The sequence below is a fragment of the Anser cygnoides genome, chromosome 31 (genome assembly GCF_040182565.1).
Source record: "Anser cygnoides isolate HZ-2024a breed goose chromosome 31, Taihu_goose_T2T_genome, whole genome shotgun sequence".
NCBI lineage: Eukaryota > Metazoa > Chordata > Aves > Anseriformes > Anatidae > Anser > Anser cygnoides.
The window spans coordinates 2,073,654-2,101,188 of NC_089903.1; the positions used below are offsets into that span (position 1 = coordinate 2,073,654).

Consider the following 27,535-nt stretch of genomic DNA (forward strand, 5'->3'; position numbering starts at 1 on the left):
TGTCTTTATCTCAACTCACCGGCTTCACTTTCCCGTTTCTCTCCCCCATCCCAGAGAGGGAGCGGGGAGGGTGAGCGAACGGCTGTGTGGTGTTTAGCTGCCAGCCGGGTTAAACCACAACAGTCCTTTGCCACTGCTCGGGGGATAAGAGGGTGGTGGTGAAGGAGAAAGGGAGAGTGAACAGGTAGGGAAACATGTCTTCCCCTGTCCCCTTCACAGATTGGCTCCCTAACGAAAACAGGCAATAGGTGTAATTGCTAATAGTTTCCGAGATGTGGGTTCCAAAGTATAGAGTCGACGTCAGTGCTGAGTACAAATACCAGGTTAGAGTCGTGACCAGATATTTCATCATTTCATAAGCCATCGTTACACCGCACAGTACCATAACAATCTTAAACCAGGGCCCGGAAAGGATAAACAGTGCAACAGGGAGCACATACAGAAAGTAACGCGCTATAAAACTCAATTTGGAAAACAGGCACAGTAGACTGGAGATTAAGGCAATCAGCATCGTGACTAGCAACTATTAAGCAGGTCCAATACTTATACCAATTTTAGTTTAACACACTCTGGTCAAATTTGTCGATATCTCAACCCTTCGAGCCCCACGTTGGGCGCCAAAAGGGTTGTTGTGGTTTAACCCGGCTGGCAGCTAAACACCACACAGCCATTCGCTCACCCTCCCCGCTCCCTCTCTGGGATGGGGGAGAGAAACGGGAAAGTGAAGCCGGTGAGTTGAGATAAAGACAGTTTATTAAGACGGGAATATAATAATAACAATAATAATAATAATAGTGATAATGATAATAGTATTAATAATAATAATGTGTAAGAAAACAAGTGATGCACAATGCAATTGCTCACCACCCGCTGACCGATGCCCAGCCTATTCCCAAGCAGCCGGCCCCCCACCCCGGCCAGCCACCCCTATATATTGTTTAGCATGACGTCAGATGGTATGGAATACCCCTTTGGCCAGTTTGGGTCAGCTGTCCTGGGTCTGTCCCCTCCCAGCTCCTGCTGCATCCCCAGCCTGCTCGCTGGCAGGACAGAGCGAGAAGCCGAAAAGTCCTTGGCCTGGTGTAAACACTGCTCTGCAACAATTAAAACATCAGCATGTTATCAGTGCTCTTCTCATACTAATCCAAAACATAGCACCCTACCAGCTACTAGGAGGAAAATTAAGTCTGTCCTAACCGGAACCAGGACAGTGTGTTGTGTAGTTGTGTTTTTGCTTGTTTTTAAGTACCCCTCTTTTTGAAAGAACAAAATGATAGGCACATACAAAATAATCTGAATCATTTGTAGTACTTTAAATAATTTGACTTTGGAGCAAAAGGACTGATGCTCCTGAAACCATTTCTTAGTTATCCGGTAGCAAGGGAATAAAGCTGGTGTGCCACGGTTATAAGCGAGGATAACTGCTCTCTGAAATGTTTCCTGACCATTTTCCCCCTTCATTAAAATGGTACATGACTTCATTCTGGAAATGTGCTTTATGACTGCATAATTATCCTTGAATCAAATGGAAGCTTTCAAGAATTTTCTATGAAGTTACAAGTAATTAATATTTCTAGTATTATACATTGCCATAATTAAGACTTCAGCATTGGAATCACCAGTGTCTCTTACAGAAAAGTTACTTAAATATAACAGAAGTTTAAACAAAAATACTTGTATCAATGGGAAGCTGGAAATCGTGTTGAATTTCAGTATATTAAGGCCATACAAAGGGTGCTTGGCATTTCTTGCCAGGCCTGCATGCTGCTCTGAACCTGATAAAAAAAACACTTCTCGAGTACTTGTTGTATGGTTTCTCCTGGACTCACATTCTAATTGTCTAAAAATTTCAAGTTTCAGCATTCACAAGTTATAATATACAATTTAAATAAGATGAATTGAAATCCCTCTTTATTATAGTGTTGCCTTGTGACATCCTCCCTGATATCTTTAAAACCACACAAGTCATGAGACTGTCTTCCGAGCTGCAATAAGTAAAAGGGTGAGATGGAAGGAGCAGTGGGAAGAAAAGGGTGAGGAGTGGTAATGAGGAGCAGTGAGAAACCCAAACTTCATGGGCTGTTTCTTGCCTCACTGTCAGGACTGTGACCGTAGAAGAGGGAGGAGAAAAGAAGTGGAGGCTAGGAAAGGGGGAAGAGAGATGTTGGAAGTGAACTGGGTCTGGAAGTGAAGTTGGGGCTGGCAGAGGAAGAGGAAAAACACATTCAAATGCGTTTAAATGTCCTATTTCCCAATACCAGACTTAATTAAATGTTTAGGTTATGTTAATTGGCAATAAGTGAACTTAAATTCCCTAGGTTGTATCAATTTTGCCTGTGGCAGTAACTGCTGAGTGATTTCCACATCTCTATCTCAACCCATGATTTTTTTTTGTTAGTCTTGTTCTTCCTGTTTTCTCTCTTGTTCCATGGAGGGAAAGTCCAGAGTAAGTGAGCTGCCCCATGGGGCTTGGAAGCCCCACAGCTATAGAACTAAACACAAATATAAGCAGATCAATGTGTCAGATAATGTTCTACCTTTAAATATTTGTTTTTGAACTTTTTCAGTGTGTAGAAAATAGTCTGAGGTTTTCTTGGCCTCTTAAAGAGGCAAGAGTCAGGTTATTTAAGATTATTAGTGACCTGTGAATGGAGGAAGTCTGGATTCTGCTCTCTACCCTGGATGCTTGATTATAATAGTTTTAATTAGTTGATCAGTGTGAAGAATATAGGAAATTCTGTATTTTTATGAAAGCAGTTGCCCTGGGACTGGAGATCAGGAGTGCAGTTATGCTTCAGTCACGTATGGCTCTGAAGGTGTTTGTTTAGAGTTTGCTTTGGCAATGCATGCACAGCCTACAAGGCCAGGATAGAATAAGATCTATTTAATTGAGTTAAGCCAGAGGTGATGAGATAATGCTGCCCATGTAGCTTTTGTTTACTCTTCTGATCGAGCTTCTGTAAATCTGTATTCTGGTGTTTGTGGTCACAGAGAGGAACCACTGGTAGGTTGCCTCCAGGAGGTTAAATGTCCTTTAGAAGGACGAATCTCAAGATTCATATCAATAAATCGATGTATTAAAGTCAGATATTTCTGCCTGTGAAGAGTGAAATGTGATTGCTGGCAGGAGCAAGCTTCCAGAAAGGTATCAGAGAAGCTCAAGGAATTCCGGAAATTGTAGTTTGAGGACAGATGAAAGACTGTCTAAAGGTCACGTGCATTGCTGCTCTGTGGACCCTACAGTAATTGCATGCTCATTCCCCCAGTGTCACTAATGATAATGTTCTATTAATCAAGGGTTTTGTGCATGATTATTAGGGGAAAGTATTCAGTTGTGAAACTAAAACTAGAATTTAAGAGACTTTCCTAATGAGAAATTGTGTGTGGAAGAAAGGCATAGCTTTAGAATATTAATATGTATTGAATTCTACTCAGTAATGAATGGTTATCGTAACAGAAAATATCCGGGATGGCGTAGCAGAACTTCACCATGCCTTTCCCAGCTTACGTTTGCCAACTCTAGCACTGCGTTTTGTCTGTAGTGTGTGTCCAGGTAGATGATGGATAAGCAGCTGACAGGGAACTGTCAGCATGTTTTAGAAAGAACAAATTGTGCCTGGCCATCCGGATTGCTTTTTCTGATGAGATGACTAATGGGGTGGATAAGGCGAAATCAAAGACTGTTGTTTACCGTGATTCTAACAAGAATTCCATAGTATCCCTTACAGGCATGTCAGAGAGACGTGAATGGAGAAGTGACCGGACTTCTGGTTTCAAGGGGCTGTGATCAGTAGTACAAAATCTGCAGATGGCTGGTTACATGCAGTGCTCCTCAGGGGTGGATAGAAGGTCTGACACTGCTTTTGATGTCTTCAATAATGACCTCGGTGATGAGACAGGATACGCTTCAGCAAGTCTGCAAATAATTCCTGGCTGATAGTCAGCCAGCAGGTCCCCCTTGCAGCAGGGAGCCCAGCTGCTTACTGGGCTGAATTACTAAGAATGTAGACAGCAGGTTGAGGGAATTCAGCAGTGTTGGATTCAGCACTTGTGAGATTGCTTTTAGGGTATGGTGTCCAATCTGAGGTTCTCTAGTACAACAAAAAATCATTGATATACTGAAACAAATCCAGAGGAGGACCTGCAAAATGTTCAGGGTGCTGGGGGAGTTCTCATTGCTGGCCATAGTTTGGTAGTGGGAGGGTGCTGGGAGGATAGGGTCTTCTCAGTCTCTTTACAAAGCAGTGAAAAGGGGCATTAAAATTTGATGTAAAAAACATATTTTTTACCATGAGGATGGTCAAACACTGGAGCAGGTGCCTAGAGAGGCTGTGAGATCACTTTTCTGGGATATATGCACAAGTCACTGGGACAAGGCAGTGAGCAACCCAATAGAAATCGGCCCTTCTTTAGGTCTGTTTGTTACAAGATGATCTAGAAATCTCTCCCAAGCTAAATTGCTCTGACTGTGTCACTTGTCAAACAAGATTGCTCTTTACAAAAGCTGTCTGGTCCTATTGTATATCAGGTTTTTCTATGTCTGCCACTTCTATTACTTATTACCATTATTCCATATACTATCACTAGTAAGTATAGAAGCCTTTCTAAAAGTCGTCATCCCATCTTCCACCTTTCAGGCCTCATATTCTGAGTTGATTTTAGATGAGATGTTACCTGTAACACCTTGTGGCTCAGTTTCACCCTTGAGCTGATATAGAATTCTTGGATAAATGAAATTTATTTCTTACCAGCCATCGTTCCTTTTCCATTTTCTTGCACTTTTTTTTCCTATGTATACCCTGGTTTGAGAAAGTTCCTTTAGCTGGACACTCTCCATGCCTTCCCAGACTGTTTCAGGATGGGAAGCTGTCCTGAATACTGGTTTATGTCATTTAAGTTCTCAACATTTGCCTTGTCTTTGCATGCTTCTGTTATGCTAACCCTTTCATTTGACAAAGTCTGTAGGGGGAATCCCACTTGGGATATGATTGAGAGAAGTTTTATTACTAGTTTTCATGTTTTTCTACTTGTTCCTTCTTGGCTGGTCTTCATTTTGGCTTTTCACATTGAGTCTGTTAGAATTTATTCCCCTTTCTATTTCCTCCATTTGTATGTGATTTCAGCTTTTTGAATGATGCTTCTTCTCATAACTGCTCTTCAGTCCTGCTGGATTTCTTTTGCTTGAGTCTTCAATCCTTCCCTTCATCCCTTCTTTTTATGTTCATTTGCTGCCTGCTCCCTTGTGATTAAAATCCTGATCTGCTTTTGGATTCTTCTCTCGATTCTCAATCTTGCAAATGATAAATGGATGTTGTGCTGTCTGCATGACAGGAGTTATGATCTGGAAGTAGTCATCTAACTTCCTTTGTTTCTTTAGCAGTTGTCCTTTGTAGTCTGGTCACTGATTCTTCTGCAGTAATTTTTCCTTCTCTCAAGGAAACTGCTCTCTCATCTGCTTGCTAGCTCAATACATGCCAGAGATTCCTGCTCCCACCTCCCGTGTTATATTAAGCTGCTCCTTTTTTATGTTATTTTTCCCACCATTTTTTTAAGGAAGTTTAATAGTACTTAGTTGTCTAAAGTACAGAAATTGTGTTTCTTTCTCAAACTTTCTGAAGTAAATTATTTAAGAACAATGGTAGATAACTAAGGACGCATTGCTTTTGCTTCCCTTTCTTTTTACAGCTTCACCCATCTTTTTTCTTTTTTGCCTGAGCCACAGAAAATATGAATTGTTTGCTACTATAACACATGTAATTTTAATTTTATTTAAGGAAAAAAAAAAAGTAACTTCATTTATCTCTTGTGAAGTATTCAGAAACGTTTGGTGTTTTTAGCTGTATTTCTGAAGCTTTTTCTTCTCCTTACTATGTTATTCGTGTATGTCTATTATAATGAATATTATCTGTAGTTTTACTTGTGTGACACCATTTTTCAATTTATATAACATCCCACCTAGAAATGAATTAGGCAGCACTAAACATAAAAGAAAGTAAATAAATTAAAAAAAAAAACTTTTAGTTTTGAATCACTTCTTAAACCAAAGCAACTGAAAAATAATTCATTCCGATGCACCATAATAAGCTGTTTTGATATGGTGCGAAGGTCCTTAAATGGACAGTTTTATATAAACTTTCTTCCAGTAATTTAGTATCTTCAACTACTGCCATTAAATCTCTGGTTTTGGAACTCTGACACCTTTCATAGTTTTTCTTTTTGTCTGTTTTGCAAAGTCCTGTGATAACTGACAGATGTTGCCTCTATGCCAAACATAAAATCTTTCTTTGAAACTTTCCTGTTAATCCACTGAGGTCTATGTTACAAGGTAGGAAACTCTCCATATATTTGACTGGGAAAAGTTATATAAGGATGGCTCTCAACGGTATCAAACACAAAGAGCAGACTTGCATTAAAATGGTAAGGATTATATGCTGTGTGTTCTGATGCTTGGGTTTTATAGGGCAATTGATCTAAATCAGTGTAGTAGATCCAAGGGGAATACTGACAGGTTTAGAAGGGGCCCATGCTCCAGTTAATGTGTTGGAAGATCTCCCCATTAGGGTGGAAGTTAAGGAATTCCCATGTGTTTGTACATCATTAGTATAAGATTTCATGTTCACAAGCGCTAATTATGAAACAGATAGCAGGGAAAATCCTTCAACTGTCATTCATTACAATGTTGGACGACTGAGTGGCTCTTCCTGTATTAATTTTTAAGAGCAGAAACAATTATGATCTAACTCCAAATGCCAGGACACAGCATTTCAAATGCCAATAAACTCATTCTCACCTGGCGTACACCACACAGAGAACAGCCACCAGTCAATATATTTCCAGTGTGAGATACATCGGACACAGTACCAGGCAGGGGATGCAGGTAAGTGGAAGCAGCCTGGAACATTTTGTTCCTGGCATGGCAGTCTTGTGTCAAGTGTCTTACACCAGCTGGGTGATTGAAAAAACAAGCATCGCTCTGTTTGATCCAGCCTTCTCTCCAGATCCATTCTGAAAAAACACTCAGATTTTACAAACCTCACTGAAGGGAATAAATACTACTTCTAGTAAGAATCTGGGTAATGTACTGATGGCATTGTGGGAGTGTTCGTACTTGGAACACAAGAGCATGGTCTGTCAAGAAGGATGATTTCTCTTGAGAAGAAGGTTGAGTTAGGATTCACTGGTTTGAGAAATACCCCTGAGTAAGCCTGAGTTCCAGATCGTGAATTACATCTGGAAAGTTAGGAAAAGCTGCTTTCAAACCTCCGAAGTAGGGAAAGTCAGTCCAAAGTCTTGAGAACAAGGAAAACAGTGGGATTTTAATCAAAAACTGCAGTTTAACTATTGCATAGAATTGAAGTATTTAATTTTTTACTATTCCTACTATGAGGTGATACTACAGTTATTGTTTCCAGCTTTTGTTATGAAGACTTCTACTTTTCCAAAACTAAATGAATAATGAGCTCTGCTCTTATTGAGTGTTTAATCTTCAAAGCACATTAAAAAATATTAATTAATCCCCACAAAAATCCCTGTGAGGACTGTATGCAAGCATTATCATCCTTTCACAGATGGTAAAGGCAGTTAACACATCTCTAGTAATGCTGGAGAAAACAACTTTTTTTTCCAGAAGCCCATCCAGTTCTGTCAGTTTGTTTTTACAGCAAAAAATATATCATTACTGAGATAGCTGTGAAGTGGAAAAAAACATTCTGGATTTTAATAGGCAGTTATATCTCTATACCTCCAACTTTGTTTCAAATTTGCTTAATGTGCTGCTCTGAATTCAAGATGATTTATTTTATACTTCAGAGGAGTTAGTTTTGGTCATGGATGAGCTAGTTGCAATCCAATTGCTAGTTTTCTGAACAAGGGCTGTTGTTTAACTGTACTGAATCAAATTCCTTGATACATGGTTTAATAAAACAGCAGAGCGGTGTTTGACCCAGTCACTCAACCTTTGAATTAAAGTTGTAGCTTAAAATTGCTTGCAATTAATTATCAGAGGTTTGCTAACTTTTAGCATTTAAAAATGAAAACATTTTTTTAAGATTCTTTGCATAAGTTTAAATAATTTTAAAATTAACATTGAATGCTGTAATTCTTAAATTTTAAAGTTGACAGCTAATCTGTGATTAAACTTTTTATTCTTTCACTTTTTTGTTACTATTGAACCAGCATCTTCAAAATGTTTCATAAATGAGAACAAAATTTTGATGTGGAGACTGATTTACATTGTTTCTAATTCTGTGTGCAAATCAAATAGTCTACAATCACGTAGTTCTTCTTCATGAACCTCTTGTTCAGAAACTACTTAAAACTTTCTGACACCTAGTCCTTTCATCTACTGAATGTCATCTTTCAGTGTTAAATGCATCTGCTAGGAAGTAGTGTCTAAATTAAGTTGCTCTGTACTGATTGGGGTAAGGCCTCTGATAACTAGAGCTGTGCACACCATCTGAGGGTGCTCGGCATCACTGAAAACCAAGCCTTTTTTGTATCCATTCCTCCGGTTTGAGTCCCTTAGCTCGAAGTGGCAAATGATGTCAGGTCAGCTTATGCAGTTGTGTTCCTCCTGGTGGTACTCAGCATGAGAGGCAGGGTGGAAGCTGGTGCTCTTTCCTCTGCTGACGAGCGCACTTGTAGCGTATTGCCAGATCTTGTATTTCATTTCTGCTGCAGTGTGGGGCATAAGAAACTGAAGCACTTGATCAAATTTGTCCTGTTCTCAGTGGGCAGCTGATGATGGTTCAGTATTACAAGAAGGTGGTCCTTTTTGGAAGAGACTCTAGCTTGCTTTAAATTGTCAGGCGTAAGTAGAAAATCCTGTCACAGGCTGCTCCCTGAACGTCCCTATCTCTGTACATACAGATTGGGAGAGTGCAATGGAAAAGCATCCATCCATACTGTACTTAATTTACTACTAGATGTATCAAAGTTCATATACTTTTGTTTTAGCTGTGTTTTTGTATTGCAAGTATTCTACTGGGAAATGTTGGATAAAATTGGTATTGGATAGTTTGCTGCGATAAATCGAAACAAGGAACTGCAGAACTATTGTGCCGTGAACTGTAGTGACTGGTGAGGCTTTTAAATCTTTCTTTTCTAGAATATTCATTACCTTTCTTCAGTGCACTTTTACTGTACAATCAGTTATCACTCCACTGACAAGAATTAGTCTGTTAGTAACTTATCATAGACTGAGAATTGCTACAATTCATCCTCTTATTTGTGCTACTGAAGCAAATAGATGGCTTCAATGACTGAAATACTGTATGATATATTATTCTGACCCACAACTTGACATGGAAATTGTTTTTAATCTTTCAATTCCAAGTCAATATGTAGTTGCAAATATGATTCTTGTTGAGTTTTCCTTGCATTAGCTTTTTTCATGAGAAAAAAAAAAAAGAGTAATATTCTGTATAATTCGTTCCTAACACTAAAGAAATCTTTAGAGTTTATTTTCTTTCAAACCAAAAAGCAACCTGGACTAAATAAACTAAACTAATCCTATATATGGTTTTAATAAACATGTAAGTGTAATTAGTGTAACAGTGTCTATTAACAGTTGGGAAAATGCTAGCCATTAATTGAATATACACCTTACGTACATAACACATTCAACAGACATGACCAGCTACTTACAGAGTGCTTCCCCAATAGACATACACATTGACAGAAGAGAAACAGATAGTTTGCAAGTTAATTACCTATACTTAATTGTGTTATTTGTATTCTGGGGAATTCTTCTATAGTCTCTGTTCCTGAGCCCTTTTTAACGTAACAAAGCAAACACGATAGCATTAGTTATGACATAATGAAGGTGAAGAGAGTAAGTTTTCTGCTATTAATTGTTTAGGATTTGTAGAACGGTTGTCAAACCTGATTTTACATAATTGTAGATATGTGTTTACATCCTAAATAGTATTACTTAAAATAAAACAATTCATTTTATGCTTAAATTGTATGTTGTTTTCTGCTGCTGTAATGGATGCAATTGCATGTCATTTCACAATTACGTTCGTGCTTTTGTTGATGGCTATTGTAACTGAAATGAGTCTACATTTGAAATAGAAGCAAAAGGCTTAAATTATGAAAATTTTATTAGTGTCTTAACTCCATGATATGTGACTTGGCTCCTTGGATTAAAATTAGAATATAACACTAAAGGAGATATTCATTTCTTTAAGGTCATTCAGCAGTCTGTGCCTAGAGGGCCATAACACCATACCTCTATAATGGCTTATTGAGCACAGACTAATAAAGGAAAAAATTGCTGCTAAGCTCTTGTGCCAAGAGCCTCCAGTTTACTGAATATAAGCATTTTACCGAAATAAGCATTTTACCTATTGAACTACAGCAGCAGAAATGCTCAAGAGTTTAGTTTTTGCAAACAAAAGGTTGTATTGGGTATGGAACCTGTTCCTTATGTGATGTGATGGCTTTGTGATTCAGTAGTTTTTCTTGTCTGAAGATTCTTTAAAATGTCAAAATGCAGCATCTCTTTGAAATAGCTGCCAACTTGTTCGGGATTATGTAGGATAAAAAAAATCAATGAAAAGATAAAGAATACAATAACATAAGGACAAAGCTTTTTTTGGGGGGGGGGGGATTATTAAAATTCGTTCATCTTAAAAGTAGTTGCACATTAGTGGAACAGTTTGTTGTTATTTGTTTGGTCCCCAATCTGTTTTCTCAGTCAAGGTTCTTTTCTCATGCAAGCTCTCCAACCACCAATTTTTAGTGCCTTTCTGGGTTAAAGTGAACTCCTTGCTGTCCTCCTTTGGTCTTTGGGAAAGATCTGTTTCTTTTTCCAGTATTTCTGAGGCTTGTACTGGGATCCTGTTTATGTTCTTTTCTGGAATCACTTCATTTGTGCTGCAAGCTTGGAGCACGTTCTCCTGACCCCACCACACGCTCTAGAAACACCTCATTGCATCCTCAGTTACTTTTAAAAGCAGGATCAGTCGTCTCTCTCTCCTTTGTGTTCCACCTCTGACAGACAGCATCAGTCAGAACAACATGATCAGACAGAGTCCCTCTTTGGAGAGTGATCACACCTTCTTTTAATAGACACATACCTCATACAATACATCTATACAGTACAATAGAATATACATATGATGTATTTTGTATATCAACACATGCTATGTGGCAATATTACATAAAAGTACATGCTGTAAATAAACCATATTTCTAAACAAGTAAAACATACTTTCCATCAAACTTGATGTGATGTGCAAATTTTAGATCAGGAAAACAGTTATGCATTGATAAATACATTTTGAAAAGCAAGTCTTGGCCAAGTGAAGTCAATGCGAAAATCTCATACATTTTAAGAAGGGAATGAGGGACAATGCATGACATTTCAGTGTAAATTACTCACAACCTGTGTTTTTTTTTTTAATCTTCTGGCATTCATTTAGCATATTTTCACAAGGTTCATATTAGCTTCTGGGTTTCAAAATAATATTACATGTGTTTTATGGTATTTTTCAAAGGCTGATATATTTAGGTAAGATACAGATATGGCTGCTGCTTTGCATCAAGAAATAGATGAAAAAAGATTAGAGTAGCCTTTTTGCCATTGATAAAAACTAAATTCCTTCTTAATTTGATGTTACAGTCCTGTGCTTACTTTTTTTTTTTTTTCCATTGTAAGCTTATTTTGGTATTAGCTGCTATAAGTAAGTGAATATGGAAGTTTTTCTACAGTTTTCTTGCCATTGTAGTACTAGATAGAAGAACACAGCTGCACAGCAGGGAGTGAGGACTCAAGAAAGCACACAATACCAGTGCTTTGTGGTGGACCTGAATGATAGCCAAGCATTTGCAGCACCACTTTGTTTGTTTATTTGTCTATCCAGAGCTTCTGTTTGTTGATTACAGGGAAATGAAGAAAAATTAAGCTGCTTGCTCCAGTAGAGCAGTTAATGTACTGCAGAGTGTAAGAGTATACTTTTCTCCTTTTCCAGAAGGCTGTTTGTATTGCTCTTTTGGATACCTTATTTTAATTTGCTTTATTGCAAAATTAAAACAGTATTATTTAAAGAGTCAATAGTATTCTTACAGACTGCCTTAGAAGTCTGTAGCAGGTTATTAAGCTCAGAGCAGCCCTGATTTTGATGGCTGTTTAACTCAGCAAATTAGCTTTAACACGTAAATCCTCAGGGTGTGTGTACCCCTTATCACAAGCTGGGGTGGAAGAAACAAGAAATTACTATGGTAATTTATTGAATGAAACCGTTTTTCATAAAGCATGGGAAAATTGCAGTGTTGAAGTCCCTTCAGAACAGTTCTGTTACATTCCTGCTCATTCTGAATAATTAGGTCCACCAGCAGCCATTTTACAATTATCAACATCTGCCACAAGTGTTTACAGTAATTTTAACACTTTACTGTGCTTCAGAAGTTGAATGTAGAACAGCAAAAAAAATTGTTTACAATAATTCACACAGAATTACTGCAGAAATAGCACACAATTAAATGTGAAAAATCAGATGAGCTGAAGAAAAGGAGTAAAGTCTGTGATATCTAAGAAATCGGAGTATGCTTGTATCTCGTAACTTCAATCTCTCACGGTGTCTTTCTAGTATGTATGAAGACAAGAGTAGTTGAGAAAACCTCTGTTGAATATCACTAACTTAAAGATAGGTGTTGCTAATAATTGCATTTTTTTTGTAAATCAGTATTACAGAAGTGGAATCACAAGTATAATTTCATGGTTTTAATCCTGCTGGCCTTGTTTCAGTCAAAAGCTGGGTACTGATGGTACAACTGTAGGGAAGGTTTCATAGCATTGAAGGCAGCCAGATCCGTAGTGATCACTTTCCTTCCTCCAGCGCTGTTCTGCTGTATTATCCTGTGGTGAAACAGTTCAGAATGCTAAACTAGTTGATAAATATTTGTTTTATTTTTTTTAAAGGTTCATTTGTTGTAATAAGACTTGTAATGTTGTAATAAGATTTTATGTAATGCTACATTTTGTTTAAGTGCTGTCCAGGAATAAACCAGATGCTGTCCAAGTTATGAATGAATTTTAATCCTTGTAAGGAGCATTATCAATTTCTTCTAAAACTTTTGGTTGCACATTATCTGTTCAGGCAGTGTATAATAGTGTTCATGAATATGCAGTCTGGTTATTCATGCAAGAAGGAATTTACCATTCTCTAATTATTTTTTCATTATTAAGTTCTTCAGAAGTCTGGAAATTGCCATGACTCTCTTGTCTGCCTCTGTTTATTACGCTCTTGCCCAGCAGCTATATAGATCCTTCCTAGGCAGTTGAATAGGTGTTTGATGCTTCCCAATTCCGCAGCCAGTGGTAGGCAGGATGTTTAGGTGCAGGGTTTTTGGCTTCTTTGACTATGGGGCCCTCGCTGAGGACCAAGGACTACCTGAAAAAGAATGGGGTTGTCTGATGAAGTGGGCCAAGAGAAGAGTCTCTGACAAGGTTCTAACCTTGCAGTAAGGGCTTTAACCTGAATGTGTCATTAGCTGAGGAGAAGGGAAGGCACAGGGAACATCGAAGAAGTGTTTGTGAGATATCATGATGAGAGGGCTCTCAACTTCCCCACGTGAAAACCACTACACAAATGCAAATGATGTGGGAAACAAACAGGGGGACTAGGAAGTCCATGGACAGCTGCAGAGCGGTGTCCTCATTGGGATTACAGGGGCATGAGATTGCTCTCATGGCTGTGCTGCAGTGCATAGACATAGACTTTCAGGAAAGATGGACCATGACCATAGGGAAGGAGGTTGTGCTACATCCAAAAGCGTGTCTGAAGAAAATTCTAGGAAGAGAAGAGGAAGACCAGCCAATGTAGAAGCACTGCATGCTCTACAACTGCAGTAGAAGATTATAATTGGGCTTGTTACTGAGCTGGTGTGAGTCACCACATATTCACGTCTCTAAGTCCCATGTTCCTCTCTGCTGGGACTCCCTCTAAGAGTAATGGATTAGAAATCTTTTTACTAGTCTACTAGTCACTGAAATGACACTGACTAACTGTGTATTAGCCACCAAACATTTATGAGAAGTTCAGATGGAAGTGATTTTCCATTCTTTAGTTGGGTTTTATTCAAAGAAGTGACCTAGAGTTGTGACCTTGAGTTGGATTTTATTTATTTATTTATTTGTTTATTTTCCTGAAAGGTTTAGGGTTTCCCCTACAGCTACCTTATTATTTGACAGTATGATCACATAAAGGAGAGAAACAGGAGATTTCCAAGTCTTTATGGATTTAAAATTTTCATTAAACTAATTTCTTTGTAATGTTCTGCTGCTGATTTTTCTCCTGAATATCTGGTGCAATGCACAATGTGGCACTAAGAGAATAAACAATAATAGTTGAGAAAATCAAACTCTGACTTACCCAACAGTGAGTTACTGATTTAACTTGTTAAGGCCGCCACGTTTTTCGGAGAAAATATTGCTGTCTATGACATATTAACATTTTTTAAAAGAAAGTCAATAAAAAAAAAACAACAGAAAAGCAATTTGTCTTAAAAGAGTATCCAGAGCTACTGATCTACTTCTGCTATGTTTTCTCTAGCAGTACCTTCAGAAAGTTGTAATATTTGAGTAAAGACTTTTAAGATTTGTTGGTAGAACACAAACATGACAAAAGGAGCCTGACCTGTAAGATCTTTGAACATGCTTCAGTGATGATGGACTATCAATTCTCCCTATTCATTGTTTGCCAGGGGCACACAGATACTATAGAACAAATGCTTTTCAAAGTATTTTCCTTTGATTCTGCTTGCTTTATCTTCCTGTAGTTATCCTGGCATAGGTTATTTCATGCCTGTTTTATCTGTATATTTAATACCTTTTTTTACAAGTTGTTTTGTTAAACAATATCCTTGTTAGCACTGAATTTTCACTGGAAGTCATAAAGGCTTAGAGAGTAAGAACCTCTGTGCAATACAACTGCATCTTTTTGAATTGAAAATCATAGTGAAAATGAGACTTAATGCTTTATTAACAGGATTATATCCTCAGGTCATCTGGGATTTCAGAAATGCAGTTAAGTTCTAGAGACTCAGAACTTGATCATTGCGTATTGTTTGCTATGCCATGGCTCCATAGTTTAAAGTAAGTGTAATTTGACTTAACTGAGCAGTCATACTGGATCATAGGGTCTAGGCGTACCGGAAAGATTTGGGAGGTGCAATTATCTCATTTTTCTGTTGGTGTATCTTGACTCACATTTGCTTAAGAAGACATTTTTTGCTGGCATAACTGCATCTACTGAAAAGCTTTGCCTGTCAGGCATTGTAAATTCATTTTGTAATTATTCAAAGTTTTTAGAAAATAATTCACTTCTCATCCACTTCTCTCAGAATTGACAAGATTTTTGTGTGCCTTCCTTCTGCTTTGCTGGTCTCTCTGGTCATCTTGGGCTTGATGGGAAGAATAGTGTGGCAAAGCCACTTTGTCCCCACTGTTATTCTGTATGTACTTGACACAAACTGAGTTCTTCAGTCTCCAACAAATCTGTTGTTCCGGACTTAGAAATTTGCAGGTTGTACACTGTTAATATTCCACGTTATGTGAAACATGGCTTATGCTCATGTTTTTTGAGGGCCCAAAATATGTATCATTAAATTATTAATGTTGCAGCTTAATAAAACATGCTGCTTCTCCATGACTGGTTTCATACCTGTTTGCCCTAGCTGAATCCAACAGGATCATTTTTAGTACAATTACTATGTTTCTGTGGCGATGAGATGACTTCTTAGAGTGGTGGGCCAGCCTGCCTATCTGATTGGGTCCAGATGGTAGGGCAACCAGAGCTGAAGATTTTTCAGAAGTTATACTGATGAATAAGGAGCCACAATGGATATTGTCCAAGTGGGATAGGGACCATTTTGTATATCTTTCGGGATGTTAACTATTTGCAAATAATAAAGTATTGCATTTTGCTTGTTTGAGGTTTGGAGAGCTGTTTGCTTACTCTTCTAGTTTCAGAGGTGTCTCTCAGTTGTGTTTTTGATTGTTGGTAGTTTTTTTTGTGTGTGTAGATTTGTTTTTTTCAATACAAATAAGTGAGAGAAAACACAGGTGACCTTTATTTAACAATCTGTTTGTAATTTACTCTAAAAAGACTGTCCTCTGCTTAAGGAATGAAAATATCCCAGTAGAATTGGGCTTGTATTTCATCATGTCTTTAGTTATTTATTAGATGTTGTAGGCACTGGTTCAAAGTCTAATTCTGGGTCTTCAGAGCATTCTTAGTTCTCTGCCAAGGCCTCTTCCTCTGAATAATTTTTAGGTGATTTTTTTTTTTTTAGTGATTAGCCACTAAATTCTTTCTTTAAGAAATTTTCTTTAAGAAATTCTTTCTTTTTTTCCCGGATAATTTTTTGCTGTGTCCTGTTGCCTCATAGCCCTGTTTAAACCCATTATTTGAGTTGCTTGCATCTTCTTTGTTAACATAATACGTGATAAATATGTAATACATATATCTTAAAACGCATTCCTAACTCCTGTTTACATTGTACTTGCTGCATCAACCCGTCTCCAGCTTTTTCCCATTTTGCGTTGATGTATTATTAGCTGGTAAATATATTTATATGGGCTATATATGCAAAGGCTCTGTGATATCTTTAGTGTAATGCCTTGTTAGAGTTTCTAAGAATAGGCAGACATGACACATCGTTATTGTTATTTTTGCTAGGTTATTGCATCCACATATTTATCCATAATTAAATAATTAGAAACAAAATAACCAAACAACCTCCACTGTTTTTTGTTTGGTTGGTTGTCTGGTTATAGGGGAAAAAAAAAAAGATGAAACTACAGTAACTTGTATTAAAAATGTATAGCTGCAAAGTAATTAACATAAATTATAACGTAAAAGTGGGGGGGGGAGGGAGGAGGAACAGAAGAAGAGGGACTTGGTGATCCATTGAGTCCTGTTGTCTGAAATTTCAGTTAAACATGTAATGATGATGTTTTCAAGTTCCTCATTTTCTGGCATAGTCAGTTACATATTTTGCTCCTGTTCTTTTGCCTGTCTCAGAATCTCACTGAATATGGCAAACTTTTCAGCATCTTCTGCAATATATTTATTAATTTTTATTTTATTCTCATTTATTCCTGTGTCACCATCATCCCTGAGCTTGATGTTGCTTTTTATTCTGATTGTTTTTATGCCATGGTATATTTATAAAGTACAGTCACATCTCCATTCAGCCTTTGTTAGGTAAAGCTTTCAAACTTCTTTACATTGTCTCCCACTTAAGATAATAAATTTTCTTTTCCACTACTTGTTCCACTATCATTTTTGAACGCCTCATCAAAACTGTACATAGAATTCCAGATCAGTTCTTATTAATTGCCTTGTTCTTTTATCACCTTGCGCAATAAAATCGATATTGTGTTTCTTGAAGGGGAGTCAGGTTTGTCTTCTGAAATTGATTTCTGAAAATAAGTCCCATATTTTAAGGCTGTGTTCTCTCTGGCTCCTTGGAGACGCAGAAGTATAAGTTATTTTCAGGAGATCGTGTTACACAGAATACTATATGCATTTGCTGTAATTGTAGCTGTCCTATAAAGTTTGACCAGCATAATTTTGTGAGTATCACAGCATGCTTCAGTTCTTCCTGCATCTGATCTCGTGTGCTATGTCTGCATTAGCTCACTGGGCATGCACCACTTAGGCCTTTGAAGAAGCTGTGCATGGTTTTATACTGGCATTACCACATAATTTGAAGGGTGGTTCTGTTCAGTGTCACCCAAAATTTATATTGGTAAAAGAAATAATAAGTTTTTGGATCAAAATTTGCAGTCCTTCATGGCTGTATCACCTTCATGACTTAAAGCTGTTGTCTAATCAAATAATAAACTTTTCTTCTCCTTTCCTTAGTTAAAATATCTACTGACTAGTTTTATCAGCTTTGATCCTCAAAGTCTCTAAATTCAATTGTTGAGTCCAAACAGATGCAAAAACCTGCCTTTAAGTCTGCCATACGGACGACCATTATGTTTATGAACTGTTACAATGCCTACATAGTTCCTAATGTATTGTCATGGACTAGAGGACAAGGTATTTAAAGTGTTAAAAATATTTGATAATCTTTTGGGGGAGGCAAGCATGAAAGGGAGATTTCACTGTTTTTATATATATATAATGATAAATATTGGTTTTATTTACATAGACATTAACTATACTATTGGGGTTAAAGTATATTTTTAGTACCCATCTTATCCCACAGAATACATGCTTTCACCTCTCTGAAAAATTTGTTTTTTCTCAGTAATATGAACAGCCAGAGCTTTATTTTTGTTTTTATTAATTTTTTTTAAGCGTAATTAAGTCATTGTGGAAGGGAGAGACAATTGGAGATAAGATTAAGAAGAGTTTGTAGACAGTTGAGTTGGGAAACTAGGCTCTGTACTGCCTACTTTGTAGCTCTTGAAAGTGCTGTTACTCAATCTTCTGTGTTCATTTATTCCTATCATTTTCCCCATTTATTCGTGTACTCCTATTATGCGCTGAAGTGATTATTATAGGTTACCTTAGTTTTTTTATGCTTATTTTAACAAGAGCAAGGAGGAGCTTTCAGGGAGCTTCTGTCTTTAGTTGTTTCTTTTCAGCTCAGAGATGGAAACAGCTCGAGGCTAGCAGTGCAAGGCTGTCCACATGGTCTTTCCCATGCTTTCTTCAACATCTGTAGGTAATCAGTTAGTGTTATTTAATAAAGGCATCCACTACAAGGTTGCAGTTCTTTTTCTCAGTTGCTTCTACGCAGCTATTGTCATAAATCATAGCTGGAATTATCTGTCTGAATACTGGAATCATGTTATCGACTTGCTTCTAGGAGAGAAGACCACAGAGAAAATGAATACGTATGAACTAAGAAAAATGTGAGAAAACTTCTTAACAGTGAAGACAGAAACAGGTTTAATAAATGAGCCAGTACTGCAGAACTTATTTCAGTAACCCCATGCAGGTCGTTCCTTCAGGATTTGCTTTTCCTGTTATCTCGGGACACTTGGATTCTTTCATCAAGAAACTGGTGCAATACTATGTAGGAGTGCATCTGTTCAGGCACATAACAAAGCGTTACAGTGCTGCTAGATAATACCAAACACACTCTCTGAAGTTCCAATAATTATGGTTTTCTTGTGATATATAAAATTTGATATATTCCACTGTAGATTTGAGACCTGCTATATATATTTTAATGTTTATTTGACATATGCATAATATACCAGTTGGAATCCCAGTCATCAACTCTTGTTGCAGTGCATACACCTATTCCAGTTTGCAGGGAACTTTTAAAGTAGGTATTGTAGTTACAATATCCTCAAATCCAGATTGGCTTAACAGAGCTGTAGCATTTTCAGTTCTCTTTAGGGTCTTGGATGCTGCTTCAGACTTGTCAGTGTCACGTACACTTACTTTTACTCTATTAGGCTGTGGCTTACAATGTCTAAAATAGGCAAGCCACCTTCTGTTGCCTGTTTAAATAGAGCTACTAAAACGTTGATTTATCAGTCTTTCCAGTATGTATTGCTTTCGAAATACCTTGCTTTACTCTTGATTATTTCGCTACTTCTCCAATGCTAGCAACATATTGAATTGCATTTACTTTGGGTTTCTCAAAACAAGTTCTCATTTTTATTCATATCATTGCTCCAGTATTCATTTGCATCCTGAAATGTTCTTGACACTTCACATATGGATCATTGGCATACAGTCAAGGAGGACTCTGTATTCCAAACCTTTACAGATTCTGTTGAAGCAATTAGATGTCTATTTTCTCCTATTATCACCTTCCCCCTCACCTTACTTCCCACCAGATGACAGATGTTCTGTTTGGTAACTGGTTTACTAGAGACAATTTGGGGGGGGGGGACGACGACACTTTTTTCTATTTATTTAACAGTTAAGATGGAAAACACAGTAAAATGCTATACAAAAAACATTGTACAGGACACAAAGGCAAAAATATACTAGTGGAATCTCTTCACTAAGAAAAAACAATCAAACAAAAAGAACAGGACAATGAAAAAGATTAGAATAAAATGTAGAACAGGTTACCTCAAAACATATTGCTACCTCAAAACTGATTACTATGTCACAGTCACATAAGCTGTTGCTAGGAGTTGTATTAACCTGTATCTCTCTTGAATGTATTTAACAGCTTGACTGTGAAGTGAGGGGAGGATAAGAGACTGGAGCTTACCATGCCCCAAGCAGAATGGCACCACAGTATGGGGCCTAATAGAGTCAGCGTGGCTCTAATTCAAGATCTGCCAGTGGTCAAAAAAGAAAAAAAGAATTTACATTTGCAAAATGTATTTTTCCATACTACATAGATGACAACACACCAGAAATGCTAGTAGAAGCCTACTTTTATGCAAAACATGAGCAGATGTTTCTAGCTGGAAAAGTATTAAATGCCTTAGAATTGACTTATGGGCTTGAGATGTTCTGATTGTCCATTGTGAACAGTTCTTTTCCCTCAGATAATTACATTTAAGGCTTTTCTTTTCAAATTACTAAACTGTTTGAACAACTTGCTGGTGGACAGAATGCATACAGTTAATAAACATTGGATCAAAACTTTCATTTTTAAAAATGATTAGCATGACATAGATTGTTTTTCCTCATGATTAACCTAATGGAAAAAAAAATCAGCACATTAATATACTTTCTGTATTCTTACAGTTATAATCCCATTAAAGTTAGAAATCCTCCTCCTATTTAATTTACAATAAATTACTATTTTTTTAACGTTTTGAAGTAGAAGTATTTATGATTATATATCAAAGTGAATCACTTGGGTTTCAACTATTTTTTAAAGATTTATTTTTACAAATTGTATGCTCCTGTAAAGAGGAGCTAGTCTTTTTGTGTCTGTTACAGCTAACTTTTTAAAGACCTCATTTGTCATTATGATACATACAGTGTGTGAGTCATGCATATAAGAGCCAATATTAACTAAGTGACTAGTCTTCATTTAGGTGCAGGAGTAACGCATCTAGTGACAATCAGCAAGAAACCTACTCTTCAAATTTAAAACTTGACATCAAAACAATTTTTACTGATTAATTCCTGATGGAATTTTATGTTAGATTTTCAATATGTAACCAAAACGTACTAGTTAATAATGTTCTCTAGTGTCTTGCAATGATACTGAAAGATAATTTGATTTTTTTTTGGTTTTAATTAAATGTACATATCTTGTGAAAGTAAGATCTATTAAATATAAAAAAAAGTGCATTATATTTGTGAACAGTACCCTGGCCTAAAATAATGAAAAACAGGTAATTTCATTTGTACTATGGTGCATAATACATATAAATTTTTTTTTAAGGAGGATGAGTCTGGGGGGGAGGGGATAGAGATTTAAGCAGTTTTTCACATTTGACCTGAAGTATGGATTTTTTTCTGCATGAAAATGTAGCTACAATCCTTAAACATTCTGCTACTTAAATAAATAAATAAGTAAATACATCGATTAAAAAAACAGGAACAGCTTTGTTTTGATTGTATCCAGTTGTCTATCTTCGGCATTTTTTGTTATTTCTTTTCCCATTTGCTTTTCTCACATTTCATACAAAACCAGTTGTCCTTGAGGATCTAGAGGGGAAAAGAATGAGTGACATTACTGATGCAGCTCTTCAAGTTCTTCCATAGCATGTCACAAATCTTGCAAACACAGAATCAGCAAAATTGCATTTTCCATGTAATTTTGCAGCATGTAAACAGGTGGAGTGGTTGGAGTTAAATTTCTTAAGATAACAGTTGTACAACAGTAATATTTTTACTTTTTGTGTGTGTTAACAGCCAATCCAGTTAGGCAAAATGTTCCTAATACTCCATTAACTGATAATCTGGAATCAACTGGAATTGCTACTGTCTAGCTTTTGGAGAATAACTACAGAATGTTTTATGAAATTCTATAGCAGAAATATCATTTCAGTCTTTGAGTATTGTTGTCCTATTTTTTATTCTGAGTGATATACCTTTGGCAGGGATTGACATAAGCAATGCCTAAGTAAAAAACTTTTCTAGCTTAAGCATTTATAAAAGAAAAATGGCAAATGTACAATATGTTGGAACAGCCCATTTGTTTTGATTTCTCAAATATCCTTAGCAAAATTACTGTTTAGGTGCCTGCTAATCTTACCTTTTTGTACACTATTCCTGACTCCAGCTATCATTTGGGATAATTATTTTGATCTTTATTTTCAGGACTTTTCAGTAGGGCATAGTTGGAACTGTTCTCCCCCTACACACCTTTGCAGTTGAGGGTTTTGAGTAACTGAACTGCAGCTTTCAACAATGTACATCAGTGTTTATTACAAGAAAATTAAATATTGCCTTTTACTCGTTATCTCAGCAAAATTATTGTAGCTACACTCACTGCCATTAAAATCTTACCATTTTTTCTCACTAACAAAAATATTAATAAACTTCATATATGTTAAAATATTAACAGATGTAACCCTATTTCATAAAACTAATATTTTGTTGCATTGCAATTTTTACCTTATTTTTTTCTATCTTTATCCTTTACTGCTAAGAAGCTACGTACGCTAGATATAGTTTAAGGTACAGAAATTACAGTGTTACTGAATAAATGTCTAACACTGTAACAAAACTAAAGAAAAATATAGATCACCTTAACTGCTCAGCATAGGTGTAGGTCTGATTTTGCAGATTTCAAAACCAGAGGTATTGTCAAGTTCACTCAACCGGGACGGTACTTGCATATCAGTTCGAGATTCCTTTGCACTTCTGCAGCAAATCAGAACAGACATTCAGATGGATTTAAAGTATTCTCTGCCACTGAATTTTTTAATACCAGATATACTTGAATTCCACAGCACTTAATTCCCACAGATCCTGAGCTATCTTCATAATTGTGAAAGGTAAACACAAATGTGCTAAACTTCTGCAAAGATTTTCTTCATGCTGTTGTTGTGAGCTTGTTCAAAAGAGCCTACAAAACATGACTGGTCAGCATTTTGAAGGTATTCTGTAGGTCATAATGTTTAAAATGTGTACTTTCTTAAGGAAAAGTCTGTTGAAATTTTAATGTATTTTTCTTGAGGGAGTTTCAAACCTAGTTTTAGGTGAACAGATATTCAAATCTACAAAAAAGAACAAAATGAATGGTGAAACAAAATGAGTAGGTCACCACTCGTCTGTCCTCCAAGTTTCCACTGTCACTTCAAGGCTTTATATGCATTTTGTGCCTTCTAATACCAGTTCCTTTTGCAAACTGTGAATTTTATTCTGCAAAACAATACTTTGATCTGCATGCTTATTCATGTAGGCCCCTGAACAGCCTTTCAAAAACCTGACTTTTGGTTAGTCCTGTTTCAGATAATACCTTGCTTGTCTATGTCACTGGAAAGAAGTGGAGCCATTCAGTTTTACTATTTTTAAAAACAAAAACCAGAAAACCCACCACCAACAGCAAAATGTTTTGTAAGATTGCAGGCTAAATGAGTTAGTTACTTCTCTGCGAAGAGGACTTGAATTCACTCTCAGTACTTAGTGCGGAATGGAATACACAGACTGTATGATAGAGCCTTGCCAATAAAATTGAACCAGTGCAGCCAAATCTGTGACTTCATCTTTCACATTAAGATGGGACTCAACAGGTTTTTTTTCATTGATTCTTAGTTTTTAGTTAACTGTCATTAGTGCCCTGTTTAATAGGCATACATTTTTAAATTTTGTCCTTATTTTAGATAATTCAGTTGAGGCTGATGCTGCAGTGGGAGTTTCTATACAAACGTTGCAAGACTCAAATCCTCGTGTGATGAGTTTACGTTGTAGAAATTAATATTTTACAATAGATTCTGTTTATCTCAACAATCTAATAGCTTCTTCAATTATCTTATCTGTTGTATATCTTTTAAGTACTTTCTAAACAGCTGCATATTGAGATAGTAATATTGTTTTCAGAAATTCTAATAAAAAGTTAGTTTTGTGTCAATATTGTTAATAAGCCTTTAAATAAAAACTGTTTGATTGAAGGGAGGAAATAAAACAAGCCTCTCTTTTTCAGGGAACAAAGCTGTATAATCTCTGAAAATTCAAAAAATCAACCTTGAGAGTCTCCTTCAGTGTTATGGAAGAGAGGGCTTTTTTTTTTTTTTAGTACAGTGCCCAAAATGTCTTGGGGGACAGCAGCAAGTAATATTAAAATATTTGGAAGATATTTTTTTTTGTTGTTATTGCTGTCATGGAAGCCAGTAGTGTTACGCAGTTTATAGGATTTAAAAGTTGCAGTTTTATTTTTTTCCTACATTATGATTATCTGAAAATCCTACATACATCTGTTCAGGGCAAAGGATTTCTTGTATTTTTAGGGCTCAAGCCTTATCTTGCTTCTCAGCACTGTATTAGGTAAAGTATGTTTCAGAATTTCTATCTCAAATGTAAGAGAAACCACATCAGCAATTTATGTATAGTAATACAAACTCTCTGGCAACACAGCAGACACTTAAGCTTTCTTCTTTCAAAGTTACTTGGCTACTAGTTTGATGCAAAAGCCGAGTAGAATCAGCACAAATAATGTCAGAGTTATTTGGTCATAGCTTCGAGAAAGCAAAATATTAGGGAATGGGAAGGGCTATGCTGTTTATAAGTAAACATGCATTTGAAACTTGGAAGCAATATTTGGATGAATCTTTTCAATTTGCACTCCGTGTGGCTCTATGTACATAATATAATACCATATTATAAACTGTGGGATTTTTTTCTTGTTGGTAGTTGTGTGCAGTACACATACAATACAGGAGCTTGTTTAGGTATTTATGTCATCCTCAATTTCATTTACCTCTTAAAAGTGCTTCTTTCCACTGGAACTCTAAATTTTGGCAGGGAACTGCTTCTTGACAGAACATAAGTTGGCAAGGAATAACCACTTATGAACTGGAAAGCTTATATAAGCTGGCTGGTGGATCACTTTTTGAAGAGTTTTATTTTTATTTTTATTTAACCATTCTTACGTTTTAATGTTATTTATTTATTTGCTTTTTTGGCACTGTATCCTACAGAGAAGAACTACTTTCAGAATATTCAGGTTAATTGTAGTTATCCATCCTCAACAGTTAACAAAACTGAAGTAAATTGTTTAGACTTGTAATTATGCTCACTGGAAAATGAAGGAAATTTGCTAATAAAAATCAAGCTATAGTGAACTTTTATTGGGCAAATTGTTTTCTGAATAAAACAAATAATATCTCTTTAAAGGCAACAGCACTTAATCAAGGGTGGATTGCTGTTTATTTCACAGTTTTAATGTTCTATGGTGAAACCTGATTCCTCCTGCTCCTTTGGGACTCGTTAGCCAAGTAACTATAACTCCAGATGAACAGAATGTCACAGAAATGAAAATGTGTGGTGGAATTTAGCTCTTCTGGTGTTTCTCTCATATCAGACAGGTTTTTCAGCCTGGATTTTAGAAGCAGCAAGTGTTTTGTTTTACTTCTCTTGACTTTTTCAAATGGACTGTCTAGACAAAGACATGGTGGATGTGGAGGAGGATAAGAGGGAGGCTGTTCTGTGGAGACCTTCCCTGGAGAAGGTAGTCTCCAGACATCTTTAGTCAGAGAGTGAGAATACTTCTTCAAGCAGAGCATGTAAACTCAGGGCCTTGCTCTGTATCCAACAAAGTAGTTTCTTTTCTTTATATAGAAGGTGCTTAAGGAATCACAGAATATTTGAGGTTGGATGGGAGCTCTCGAGATCATCTTGCCCAACCCCACTGCTAAACAGGGCCATATAGAACATGTTGCACAGGATGATATCCAGGCGGGTTTTGAATATCTCCAGAGAAGGAGACTCCACAGCCTCTCTGGGCAACCTGTTCCAGTACTCTGTCACCCTCACAGTAAAAAAGTGACCTCTCATATTCATCTGCAACTTCCTGTGCTTCAGTTTGTGCCCATTGCCTCTCGTCCTGTCACTGGTCACAACTGTAGAGTCTGACCTCATCCTCTTGACAACCTCCCCTCACATATTTATAAACATTGATAAGATCCCCTCTCAGCCTTCTTTTCTTCAAGCTAAACAGGCCCAGCTCTCTCCTCATATGACAGATGCTCCAGTCCCTGAGCTCTCTGCTGGACTCTCTGTAGTAGTTCCATGTACCCCTTGTACTGTGAAGCCCAGAACTGAACATAGTTCCAGGTGTGGCTTCACCAGGGCTGAGTAGAAGGGGAGGATCACCTCCCTCGAACTGCTGGCACAGTCTTCTTAATGCACCCCAGGATACTGACGGCCTTCTTGGCCACAAGGGCATGTTGGTGACTCATGGTCAGCCTGCTGTCCACCAGGCCTCCCAGGTCCTTCTCTGCACCTTCTCTGCAGAACTGCTTTCCAGCTGGTCAGCCCCCAACCTGTACTGGTGCATGGGGTTATTCCTTCCTAGGCGAAGGATATTACACTTGCCTTTGTTGAACTTCATGAGGTTCCTCACTGCCCAACTTTTCAGCCTGTCCAGGTCCCCCTGAATAACAGCACAGCCCTGTGGTGTATTAGCCACTCCTTCCAGTTTTGTGTCATCAGCAAACTTGCTGAGTGTGCACTCTATTCCGTCATTCAGGTCATTGATGAATAAGTTGAACAGGACCGGACCAAGTAGTGACCCCTGGGGAACACCACTAGCTGCAGGCCTCCAACTAGACCGTGCTGCTGAGCACAACCTTCACAGGTCTGCCATTCAGCCACTTCTCAGTCCACACTACTGTCCACTCATTCATCCCACACTTCCTGATCTTGCCTATGAGGATGTTATGGGAGACACTGTCGAAAGTCTTGCTGAAATCAAGGTAGAAAACATCCACTACTCTCCCCTCATCTACCCAGCCTGTCATCCCATCATAGAAGGCTGTCAGATTAGTTAAGGATGATTTCCCCTTGGTGAATGCATGCTGACTACTCCTGCTCACCTTTTTAGCCTCCATGTGCTTGGAGATGACCTCCAGGATGAGCTGTTCAATCACCTTTCCAGGGATGGAGGTGAAACTGATTGTCCTATAGTTTCATGGGTCCTCCTTGCCTTTTTTGAAGACCAGCATGACATTGGCTTTCTTCCATACCTCAGGCACCTGTTCTGTTCTTCATGACCTTCCAAAGATGATAGAGTGGCCTAGCAATAACATCCACCAGCTCTCTCAGGACTCATGGGTGCACCCCATTGGGGTCTATGGGTTTGTGGGTGTCAGGTTTGCCTAAATTAACTCTAACCAGTCCTCCTTTCTCCAGACTTCCTCTCATCTCTAGGATCTGAGATTCCTGAGGGCTGGTCTTAGCAGTGAAGACAGAAACAAAGAAAGCATTCAGCAAGTCTGCCTTCTCTGTGTCCTTTGTCACCAGGCCACCTGCCCCATTCAGCAGTGGGCCCACATTTTCCCTAGTCTTCCTTTTGCTATTGATGTATTTGAAGAAGCTCTTCTCATTGTCCTCGACATCACTTGCCAGATTCAATTCCAAATGGGCCTTAGATTTCCTCACTGCATCCCTGTGTATTCTGACAATGTCTCTATATT

The 27,535-nt window shown here is 37.4% G+C and overlaps 1 protein-coding gene across 1 annotated transcript in view; it reads left to right on the plus strand.

Moving 5' to 3' along the window:
* LOC136787896 (dystrophin-like) overlaps nucleotides 1–27,535 on the plus strand; it is a 100,088-nt gene that overhangs the window by 30,176 nt on the left and 42,377 nt on the right. The window lies entirely within an intron of this gene.